The sequence below is a fragment of the Pistacia vera genome, unplaced genomic scaffold, assembly GCF_008641045.1.
Source record: "Pistacia vera cultivar Batoury unplaced genomic scaffold, PisVer_v2 Contig1107, whole genome shotgun sequence".
NCBI classification, from domain to species: domain Eukaryota; kingdom Viridiplantae; phylum Streptophyta; class Magnoliopsida; order Sapindales; family Anacardiaceae; genus Pistacia; species Pistacia vera.
The window spans coordinates 39,957-50,286 of NW_022195146.1; the positions used below are offsets into that span (position 1 = coordinate 39,957).

Genomic DNA, 10,330 nt, shown 5'->3' on the forward strand with positions numbered 1-10,330 from the left:
TCGGACATATTGCTTCCGAATGCCAAAACAGAAAGGTTATGGTTGTACGGGCAAATGGAGGAGTCGAAAGTGCTAGCTCAAGTGATGATGAGATGCCACCATTGGAGGATTGTTATGATGTTGAAGTGGAAGAACCTGTGCATGGTGATTTGCTTGTTACAAGGAGAGCCCTGAGTATACAGCCTAAGGATGAAGGAGATGAGGAGCAACGTGAGCATATTTTTCGCACAAGATGTCACGTGAAGGATAAGGTATGTACGTTGATTATTGATAGTGGGAGTTGTACTAATGTTGCTAGTACTTTGCTAGTAGAAAAGTTGAATTTGAAGTGGAAGAAGCATCCTAGACTGTACAAGCTAACATGGTTGAATGACTGTGGAGAAGTGAAGGTAAACAAGCAAGTTCGGGTTGCTTTTTCAATTGGCAAGTATGAGGATGAGGTTCTTTGTGATGTGGCATCGATGTACGCTAGTCATACATTGCTTGGTCGATCGTGGCAGTTTGATAGTGTTAGTAAACGGTCCCATACAAGCAGCGGAAACAAAACAGATAATTCAGGGATCGTTTACATGAGCCAAGATCAAGGGTATAATTTTACAATTCATATTAAAATAAAATCTGTAGAAAAATAAATCTGAGTTTAAGGAAAACAAACGCACGTTGGAGGCTCCTCCAAATTTGTCGACGAATGTTTTGCTACCGATCCAAGTGTAGGATCGAACCTGCGTAGTCCACACGAAGACAATCTCAAAAGAACCAAAGAGGGATTTGCTAGATCCTCTTTGGCTTCAAGATTAAGAAGAAAGGAAATCAATTGAATTGATTTTTAGGCAAAAGGTGTTTCTGGCGTGGGAGTGATTGAGAGCATGGTTGTTAGTATCCTACGATACCTGATACGTATCATACGATACGATTCGATATAGGTTACCAACGATACGTATCAGAGAGTGTATCCTAAACCATTCGATACGTTGATATGTATCCTACGATATAATACGTATCCTTAAAAATATCGATATAAATCGATACGATTATATTAATTTGGGCCAAAGGTCCAAAAAAAATTTCGGGTCGAAACCGGGTTACCCAACCCGATTCACTAAAACCTGTCCAAATTTACCTATTTTACATGGAGAAAGTGAAGAGGAATATGTATTGCCTATTTTACATGATAATAATAATATAAGTGGAGATATAGTTATTGACATTGATCTTGGAATTTTTTGATTAATTTTGATTATGTAATACCGTAATTTAAAGTCAATAATACCATAAAATTCTTTTATTAATCTTGGGGATTATATTAATTTTTAGAAAATTTTGATTATTTTATTAATTTTTTTGAAAAAGACGTATCTTACGATACGATACGATACGCGATACACGATTCAAAAAATTAGGTTTTCGATACACGATACGATACACGATTTGATAACCAGATTGCGAGGGCTGCTGGTGTTTTTAATTTCTAAAAGAAATTAATTAATTAATTATATAACACACACACTTTTCTTTTTATAGTTAATCAATTTGCCCTAATACCATAAGGAATAGGCTTGGGCTCCAACCCAAACGCCCCATGTTGCCAAATAATCCCAATTTAATATTTCATCATTATCTCAATTAAAATCAATAATATATATTTAAATATATATTTAAATATATATTTATATATATATATAATTATATATATAACAATTTAACAATAATGATAATATATATTTAAATATATGTGAACACACATTTAAACGTAATTTCACTATTTAATTTTTCTAACAAATTAAAAAAGGCTATAACCTCAGCAAATTAATTGCATTGTGAAATTACCAAAATACCCTTTGCCTTAAAAGACGAAAACACATTCTTTCTTCTTGGATCTTAAATTGTCTTCTATGTGTGTGACCCATAGGCTCCTCATCATATCGACAGTGTATAGTATCGCGTTAATACCAATTAATCGCTCATAATACACAGACCAAGATTGGCCCCTAACAAGACATCATGGCCACCGATAGATTCGGATTCAGCAAAGTAGCTACCTGTCAACGATATGGTTACCCGCAATTCGATCCTTTCATCATACGTTATCTCGACGAGACGAAGGCATAGAAATAGTGTCAACCTTCGGTTACTCTGATATTATGTATTCAGTTTCTGAACCAAAGACCGTTATAAACTGGAAAAAGTAACAACTCAATCCCACTGTGGCCACGTTTTAGTGTCATTGCCATATACTGAATTGTGCCGTGAGATAACTTCTCCGTACCCGGGATGATGACTCTCTGTCAATCCACATATATTGATATACTCCTTGATACAGCCAATCACCACCGTATTGACAGCTCTGAAAAGAACTACGTTAGGCTAGTGTCAAACTACACCAATCGGTGCACAAGGCGCTCTGGTGATCTCAAGTCTAAGGATCACAGCACCACCATTCGTTAGAGGATTTGTTCCATAGACACTGGGGTTACCATCCATATGGAATCCTTGGTGGGTCAGTCCAGTGAACTGCTACGGGTGTAATCGCCTACAGCAAGACCCATGTGTTGCACCAGGTTGTCACCAAACAACCTTGACAAGTGAGATCAGTCACTGCCTTTCGACAAGGTCGTTCAACACTATGATCGCCTTACCGTATTATCTGTGCCCTTACTTCAGAATAATACTAGGGCTACGGACGTTTCTAGAATGGCCACCATATGTGCTCGTAGGGTTCTCACTATCAAGATTTGAAACACTTGATACCCTCGTCATGGTTCTACCATCCTAAGGACATATATCAATACATATTGCAATAATAATGATTTATGCGATATAGAATAAAATGCCTTTTATTGATTAATGAACATTATTACAAAGAGTCAATTCTACAATAATTGATTGGCTCTAGGGCATCTACTCTTCTAACAGATAGGAGGATGTCGCATGATGGGTACAAAAATCATTATTCTTTTGTAATGAACAATCAAAAGTTGTATTAGCCCCTCTCAAACCTTTGCAAGCTTATGAGGACCAGATTAGGATAGCAAGAGAGTGCAAAATGAGAGAGAAACAACAATGTGAGCAAGAGGAAAATAGAAAGAGAGCAAGTGAGGTTGAGAGGGAAAATGAAGAGAAAAGTGAGCAACATGGAGAGAAAAATAAAAGAATGAGTGTACTTGAGGAAAAAGATGAGGTTAAGAGTGTAATGATGGCGAGGCAACAAGTACTTGTACTTATATACAAGGATGTTTATTTTTCCACTAATGACCTTAACTCATCTTTGCCTAGTGTTGTCGTATCTTTATTACAAGAATTTGAGGACCTATTTCCTTAGGAAATACCCCATGGATTACCTCCTCTAAGAGGAATTAAGCATCAAATAGATTCATACCTGGTTCTGCCATACCAAATCAACCTGCTTATAGAGCTAATCCTGAGGAAATGAAGGAGATACAAAGGCAAGTGGATGAGCTGTTGCAAAAGGTATTTGTTAGGGAGAGTCTCAGCCCATGTTCGGTTCCTGTCCTCTTAGTCCCAAAGAAAGATGGAACATGGCGCATGTGTGTGGATTGCCGAGTTATTAACAAGATAACGGTAAAACATAGACATCCTATCCCCATATTAGATGATATGCTTGATAAATTGCATGGCTCTCAATTATTTTCTAAAATTGATTTAAAGAATGGTTATTATCAGATTCGCATGAAAGAGGGAGATGAATGGAAAACTGCATTTAAAACTAAATATGGATTGTATGAGTGGTTAGTAATGCCTTTCGGTTTAACTAATGCACCTAGTACATTCATGAGGTTAATTAACCATGTCTAGTGTGCTTTCATGGAAAAATTTGTGATAGTTTACTTCGATGATATTTTAGTTTACAGCAAAAATTTGGATGAACATGTGAAACACTTGCATGCTGTGTTTAGTGTGTTGAGGGAGCAACAATTGTATGTCAATCTTAAGAAGTGCTTGTTTTGCATGGAATCTGTTTTGTTTCTTTGATTTGTTGTTAGTTCGCAGGGTATTAGTGTTGATGAAGAAAAGGTAAGGGCAATAAGGGATTGGCCTACACCTAAGAATGCAAACGAGGTGAGAAGTTTCCATGGTTTAGCAAGTTTTTATCGAAGGTTTGTTAAAGATTTTAGTTCTATTGTAGCACCTTTGAATGAACTTGTTAAAAAGAAAGTTGTTTTTAAGTGGGATGATGTGCATGACCGAGCTTTCAAAACTTTGAAAGGTAAGCTAACTAATGCACCTTTGTTGTGTTTGCCTAACTTTGATAAAGCTTTTGAGATAGAATGTGATGCATCCGGGATTGGATTATGAGTTGTTTTGATTTAGGATTCCAAACCAATTGCTTATTTTAGTGAAAAGCTAAGTGGGGCAGCGTTGAATTATCCTACTTACGACAAGGAGCTTTATGCATTAGTGAGAACTCTTCAAACATGGCAGCATTACTTGTGGCCAAGGGAATTCATCATTCATTCCGATCATGAGAGCTTGAAGTTCTTGAAGACTTAAGGTAAGATTAATAAAAGACATGCTAAGTGGTTGGAGTTCATAGAAACGTTTCCTTATGTAATCAAATACAAACATGGGAAGGAAAACATTGTGGCTGATGCATTGTCTAAGAGGTACGTATTACTTACAGTTAGTAAACGGTCCTGTATACGCAGCGGAAACAAAAAAAAAAAATATAACAGGATCGTTTACATGAGCCAAGATCAAGGGTATAATTTTACAATTTTATCATAATAAGAATCTGCAGAAATATTAAACATGAGTTAAAAGAAACAAACGCACGTTGAAGGCTCCTCCAAATTTGTCGACTAATGTTTTGTTACCAATCCAAGTGTAGGATCGAACCTGCGTAGTCCACACAAAGACAATGTAAAACCCCTCCCTAGCCGAGTATTTCCTAAGTATCCCTTGGCCATTGAGAACCTAGAAAACGCACACCTAGGAAAGAAGTTTATTTTATAATCCTATTTAAAGAATAAACTTGTAGTTTAAAAATATATCTATTTTTTTTTTATTTAATTTCTAAACTATAATAAGTTCATTGTACAAGTCAAAAATATAGTTTCCTTTCTTGGAGTACATTATGAAATCCATAGTAGTACTAAGATCCTTTGCAAGGAATTGGTGGTCCAATGACTAGGGCAAAGACAAAGAGGATGAAAGAGGCTTTGCAAGGCTTGATCATGGAAGTGCAATACAAAGAGGCTGTACAAGAAGACTCTAAGACTAAATTCGAAGATTTCAAAGCTTCACCAAGGATGATCTATTATCTATTTACGCAAGGGGTAGATTCGGAAGATCAAGTTGGATGCGAAGATTAATTTAGGACTTAATTTGCGTTTTTTTTTAATCTTGGGTTTTTTTTTTATGTTTTAATTATCATTAGATTCTTTAGTCTTTTATTTATTTAAGGTTTATTTAGGCCAAATTCACTTGTACTAAAGCCCAACCCGTTTTTCAATTAGCTAGGGTTTTTTTTAGGGTTTGCTGCTTATAAAAAGGGGCAGTCAAAAAGCTATTTGCTTGCCTTCTTGTATTCTTGAATGAATGTTTGAATCTCGACTTATCAAAGGGAGTGATCAGCCTTTGTGGCGTCTCAAAGTTAGGGTTTTAAGGACTTAGTTTCCTTAGGGTTCTAATTCGATCATCCTCAACACGTTCCTAGCAAACTAACTTGTTCCTATTCCATTGAGTTCGTGGGTTCCTAGGGTAATTCGCCTAGAGGGTCTACATCAAAAGAGCTAAACCAAATGTTGAACGATACAACAATTATAAGTCACTCTACCAGATCCAACAGAGCTTTTGAAATTTATATATTCAAATTCAAATATGTAAGGTTTACTCCTCAATAAGATGGCAATGCTTGCTGCACTGACATCACCATGTTTCTAGCTCTTGAAAAGAGGACTCTTAAATATTAGTCAAGCACAGCCAATTCAAAGTATGTTGACTCCCTACTAGCTTTGAACCCAAATTTTCATTCATTTATTCAGCAAGAAGCAATTGCTGTGAGAAGTATTATAACACATCTACTAGCAATAGAAAACAAGAGTGTCCAAAAATGAGAACAAGAAGATCTGCACATAGGCAAGATGCAGTCAATGGGTGTTAAGAGATAAAGAAGAAAGTTACATGAGTAGTGAGAAATAATAATATGTGAGAGAATAGAGCATGTAAATTTAAGAAAATTACAAACACAAATCAAAAGACCACTCACATTACAGCATTGCTATACACAATTCCACCCTTCAGTAGGCTCAGTCTCTCAGGATTGTGGCCAATTGTTCGATCATCGACTGCCTGCAAGTTAACAGATATTAGAAAACTAGAAGCTTTAGCTGTTTACAAGAGTATATTGGAGTTTAACTGGAGCGATAGGTGAGTAAAGCTTAACAGAAAAAAGAAAATCAAAACCATAATCTGAGTTCTCAAAGATTTTAGCACATTAAAACTTAAAATAAATAAATCCATGGCGGAATGAACCAAACATCTTTTCATTAGGAGATGAGAGTAATAGATAAGACAATATAAAAATCTTTATTCCTTTTGGAAAATTCATTGCCATGAAAAAAAAATCAATCCACCTCTTTGCAGCAGAAAAAATGCTACCATAACAAACAAGTACTGGTTATTTAGAATAATCTGATGCTTCAATGCTATATACTAAGTATCTACAAATACGGGTAATTGACAAATTAAAAATTAAAAATGTTGTATGATATCCACATAAAAAGCTCACCTTGTCCTCAGTTCCATATATAGATCCATCAAGACCACATTTACCGAGTTGCTCTTTTCTACAAACATAAGAAACACGCATCTTAAAGAGATGGGAAAAAATACAAGATAAGAATAGAATTTATCAACATTTTGTTTATTTATATTATCGCGTGCCAAAAATACACAAAGACACAATAACACCAATCTCCAGCATTTACAAGCTAGTAACTTTGCAGGGACCATGAAATATCNGGTTATGAGGCTAGCACAATGAAAGGGTGACAGGTGTGAAGAATTGGTTATGAGGCTGGCACAATGAAAGGGTGACAGGTGTGAAGAATTGGTTATGAATTTGTTTGCTGGTTGGCACAATGAGGAAACGACAGGTGTGCTAGATTTGTTGCAAAAGGAAGCTGGAAGCAAGTATAAAAGGGGAACAGTAGACGTGCTGGAGCATGGAGAATTAGAGAGATAAATTAGAAGGAGCTGACCCTCGAAGATCAGCAGTGCTTGAGTCCATTTTCATTTCCGTTTATTTCTTGTTTTAGTATTTTCAATCAAGTGTTGTAAAACACATTTCCTTTATGTTCTGTTTTATTTCCATTATGTTTCATTCAGTTCTTCTGTGCTGTTTTCTACTAAATATTATCAACTTTCTTTAAGAAATTCCAGTATTATTTCTGAAGCTATATTCTGTGCATTAACTTGTCTCTGTCAACACGTGAATTATATTGCTGTTTGCTGGTTTATGCTGTCGGGTTTCATTAGGGTAGAACTCTCCTTGGAAGATTGGCTTGCCAAGGGAGGGTGCTCAAGCCTTTATAACCCACATGCCCACCCTTTTCCCTTCCAATGTGGGATCCTAACACACTACCACACTTCCACAACCGACGTCTACGTCGGCCTCTTTACCCCTTGGGTGACTACACGAATCCCCTTTACCTCGGGCCTCCATGCCTTTTCAGCCCAGGCCTAACGTTAGCCTACCATGTAGGCGAAATCCACTTGAGCACAGGATCATACTCTGATACCAACTGATAGGAACCCAACCCAACAACTCAAACAATTGGGTTAGGTCATAGTTCTTTCATAGGCTTGGGTAGAACCCTCCTTAGAAAACCGGCTTGCCATGGGAAAGTGTCCAAGCCTTTATAATCTACATGCCCACCATTTTCCCTTCTAATATGGGATCCTAACATATTCACAAAAAACTGTTTATAGAAGATGAGATTCAATAGCAAAAGGCCTACAGAATAGTTTTCTGACAATCAAACTACAATTAAAATACTATTCGATTGCTTCATGCGAACTCTCTTCGTTAAATAATCAATCCCAATCTCTCATCCAATATAATTCCTGACAAAATAAATCTTAATTGTCTCTCTCCCTCCTATCCTCTCATGATCACAACATTCCTTTCTTTAATAAAACTCCCTAATCCCAGTCAAATCTGATTCCTAATCCTTCCTCCCTTCTTTTTCTCTCTCTTTCTCTCTCTCTCTCTCTCTCTCTCTCTCTTGTAGACACAGATAACACACAAAGAAGCAAAAGATCTTTCTCAGGAATTTCTCCCCATTTTAAGTATACTACAAAATCTGCTACTTTTAATTAGTATCACTTTTGCTTGGAGGATGCATCTGCTATGTTTTTCAGATAAGTTAGAAAACAAATGTTGAATGGTAGAAAAAATATTGTTACCATGAAACTTAGCAGGTAAGAAAACATCGGTAGCAGGGTTCCAAATCACAGTGTCAATCCCATTTAGAATTCCGAAATACCTAAACAATAACATAGTACTACAATGTCAAATATAAGAAGGAGAGTGATCAAGCAATCAGCAAATGAGCGAAAAAAAGGAAGCCAACTATTCATTGTAATACAAAACACAGCCTTAGCCATGCAGTAAGCATTCCAACAAAGTTTATACTAATATTAATTCCCAGTTTCAGTATAGATTGACAAAGTAAACAGCACTAATTGTAATTTCCTATTGTCACATAGTTTCTGATTTGTGAATACGACCCATAGTAACAAACAGAAAAAAAGTGCTTGGATAATGAGAAAGATTATATCCAATGACAGGTATTAGTTTAACGCCAAAACTTGTAAAGTCCTTCACTTTTTCCTTTCCAGTTAAAGAGAGTATAGGAACCTGTGAGTGACATTGCATGATTAGTTACTTGAGAAGAGCGGTACTAAAGCCACCACACTGGAAAGATTTGATGTTCCAATGCTAAAGTTGAGTTTGGTAGTGGCAATGGAATTGAGACCAAGGAATTGTGTAAGGAAGGAACTAAAGAGAGGAATAACTTCCACTGTTTGGTTGCAATTAACTGAAGGCATAAGCAACGTACTGAATCCATTATGGCAATTGGTTAACTATCGAAAAAGAATCAAATACATATTCTTTTAAAAGAACTACTCCTAATATGAACATGCATTAGGCCTATCATTGACCTAAAAATTCCATATTGTATTACATGAATCGCTGTTTTCATTTTTCAAATAAAACAATATATCCGATACTGTAATGATTCCTAACATTTGATAAAAATTCGGTAACTCAAAAGTATCCAATTTAACAGTAGAAATTACTTAAGACACTAAAAACAATCATAAAAATTATGCTACAAGATCAGTTGATATTTTAACAATACTAAGGAGTAAATGTCTAAAGAAGATTCCATAGAGAGTAAGATGGTGTACAGGCAATTTAACATTTTTCAATTGATAACAGATGGAGGTACTACAATGTACTAGGAAAGAGAACCAATATCAAAGCTCTAACAATCATTAACTGTAAGGAAATCATCTGATTAATGGTTCTAGTAGATACAACTGTATTATGTTGCCAACATATGCACTTGGCAGGAATATTAAGATTTTAAATCCAAGTACTGAAAAGAATATAAATACATATAAGCAAAATGTATTGAAAAACTCACTTGTCACGATTTCTTATTAATGTGCTTGCAAGCCATCCAGAGCAAAGTGTCTCTTTAAGATACGTTGGAGAGACTGTACTGAAGAAGAAGAATTACATACTCGATTAGGCAAAAGATTTAAGGAGTAAGTCCATGCACTAGTTTGCACTGTTAGTGAAAACGGATACATTAACATTCAACTTAAATTCAATCTCTGCAGTTCATTTTTTATTGGAGTATGTGTCTCTATGCGTGTGACACCGGTTTTGGATATAGGAAGACCATGGATTTTGAATCGCTGAGAAGCCTGGAAGTTTTTCAAAGAAGTCTTATTCCAACAATCTGCTTGATACCCTAGAAGTCCAAGTATCTAATGCTCTAAAATGATACATAGACCAATAGTTCCTAGAAATGTCCAAATTATGGCTTAGTCTATCGCTCACAAAAAGATCAAAACTAATGATAAGAAATCCTAAATCTATATCTCTTTAATATGTATGATGTGCAAGAGGAACATTGAAAGCATTGATCACCTCTTTACACTGCCCAATTTCCATGCACCTTTAGCTTATCCAGTTCAAGGCTTTTAACTCAGATGAATGCTGCCTTCCTCTAGTTCCATTCTTATTGATAGCCACATGGATTGGAAAGAGAATAATAGAGCAATAGTCCTGTGG

The 10,330-nt window shown here is 35.9% G+C and overlaps 1 long non-coding RNA gene across 2 annotated transcripts; it reads right to left on the reverse strand.

The window, feature by feature from the left end:
* Positions 1 to 8,420: 8,420 nt before the first annotated feature.
* Positions 8,421 to 10,289, reverse strand: LOC116140319. 2 transcript variants are annotated; one of them, XR_004129607.1, is made up of 3 exons: positions 10,187 to 10,289; positions 9,675 to 9,747; positions 8,421 to 8,507 (listed from the first exon to the last, which is right to left on the reverse strand). It is a non-coding gene; the product is annotated as an uncharacterized LOC116140319 (long non-coding RNA). The 2 variants fall into 2 exon arrangements; XR_004129606.1 differs by having other exon boundaries at positions 9,675 to 9,752; positions 10,187 to 10,276.
* Between the last annotated feature and the right edge of the window lie 41 nt (positions 10,290 to 10,330).